Here is a 1835-nt window from a genome sequence, read left to right as displayed (position 1 = left end):
TTTATCAACTTGTACTAACACATCTTCAACTATTCCTCTAGGCACTTTTACAGATCTATCAGCAAGTAAAAGAGTTACAGAAGTAGGTTTTAACTCACCTAGATTGAGACTTTGAAAAACCGAATATGGAAGTAAATTCACACTAGCTCCAAGATCAAGTAAAGCTCTATCAATTTTATGTTCTCCAATAAAGCAAGAAATTGTAGGACAACCAGGGTCTTTATATTTCAAAGCATTATCATTCTGAAGAATGGCACTTACTTGTTCTGCTAAAAAGGCTTTCTTTTTCACATTCAGTTTTCTCTTCACAGTGCACAGATCTTTCAAAAATTTAGCATAAGACGGTACCTGTTTAATAGCATCTAACAAAGGTATATTGATCCTTACCTGTTTGAAAGTTTCAAAGATTTCAGAATTGTGATTGACTTTCCTTTGTTTGGTCATGGCATGAGGAAATGGAAGTGCTGGTGGGGAATCAGTCTTCTCCTTGCAGTGTTCAGGTTCAACCATTTCCTTACCCTCAGAGACTACCTCATCTTCTTTCTCACAAGGTTCAAGAACGGGTTTTTCAATAACCTTACCACTGCGGAGAGTTGTGACTGATTTGACTTGATCCATATGTTGGCTTCCGGAACCACTTGCACTTGAATTGTATTGCCCTTTGGGATTTTGCTGGGGTTGAGATGGAAACTTACCTTTCTCCTGAAAACTAAGAGCAGATGTGAACTTTGCAAGAGTATCTTTTAGATCTGCCATAGTTTGAGCATTTTGAGTGTTGATTGTCTTTTGCTTTTCAATGAATGCATGCAGTGTTTCCTCAAGATTTCTTCTAGGAGGGGGAATATAAGGAGGTGCATATCCATGAGAATTTTGAAAATTATATTGTGCTTAAAATGGTGGCTGTGAAGTTTATGCATTATTGTTACCACTCTTCCAACTGAAATTTGGGTGATTTCTCCAACCAGGGTTGTACGTTTGCGAGTATGGGTTATGACTTGGCTTTTGGAAACTATTTAAAGTATTGGCTTGTTCATGGAGACATTCCTTAAAAGAAGGCAAAGTTGGACAATCATTGGTTGAGTGTTCATTAGTTTCACAAATTTGACACACAATTTCTTGAACAGATTTTATTTGACCACTCTTTTTTAATTCTAGTGCCTCAACTTTTCTGGCTAAAGATGCAAATTTGGCTTGGAGGTCATGATCTTCCCTAAGGTTGTACATGCCTCCATTAGATGTATGAGGTTGAGTTTTACCTGGTGCCTCACACGTACCTGTGGTGTCCCAATTTTGAGCATTTTCAGCTACCAAGTCTAGGTACTCCATTGCTTCATCAGGGTCTTTATCTTCAAAAGTTCCATTGCACATCAATTCCACCATTTGCCTATCTTTAGGTGTTAACCCTTCATAAAATTGTGAGACCAATCTCCATGTTTCAAAACCATGATGAGGACAGGTATTAAGCAAGTCTTTATATCTATCCCAACACTTGTAAAATGTTTCTCCTGGTTTTTGAGTGAAAGTGGTGATTTGTCTTTTGAAAGAGTTTGTTCTGTGAGACGGAAAAAACTTCTTTAAAAATTATTGTTGCATTTCATCCCAAGCACGAATGGATCCTGACCTAATATTTTGTAGCCATGTTTTAGCTTTATCTTTTAATGAAAAAGGAAAAAGCTTTAATCTGATGGTGTTCATGCTACAATTTAAGTCATTATAGGTGTTACAAACTTCTTCAAATTCTCTTAAATGCAAATATGGATTTTCTAATTCTAAGCCATGAAAAGTGGGTAAAAGTTGAATAATACCTGGCTTAAAATTAAAATGAGAAGCATCAG

The 1835-nt window shown here is 36.5% G+C and overlaps 1 pseudogene; it reads left to right on the top strand.

Moving 5' to 3' along the window:
- The first annotated feature begins 1438 nt into the window (after positions 1-1438).
- On the top strand, positions 1439-1549 carry LOC112324815 (small nucleolar RNA R71; annotated as a pseudogene).
- Positions 1550-1835: the final 286 nt, after the last annotated feature.

The sequence above is a fragment of the Populus trichocarpa genome, chromosome 17 (assembly GCF_000002775.5).
Source record: "Populus trichocarpa isolate Nisqually-1 chromosome 17, P.trichocarpa_v4.1, whole genome shotgun sequence".
NCBI classification, from domain to species: Eukaryota; Viridiplantae; Streptophyta; class Magnoliopsida; order Malpighiales; family Salicaceae; genus Populus; species Populus trichocarpa.
Note: the sequence above shows the minus strand (reverse complement) of the source record. Positions and strands in the feature narration are given on the sequence as shown.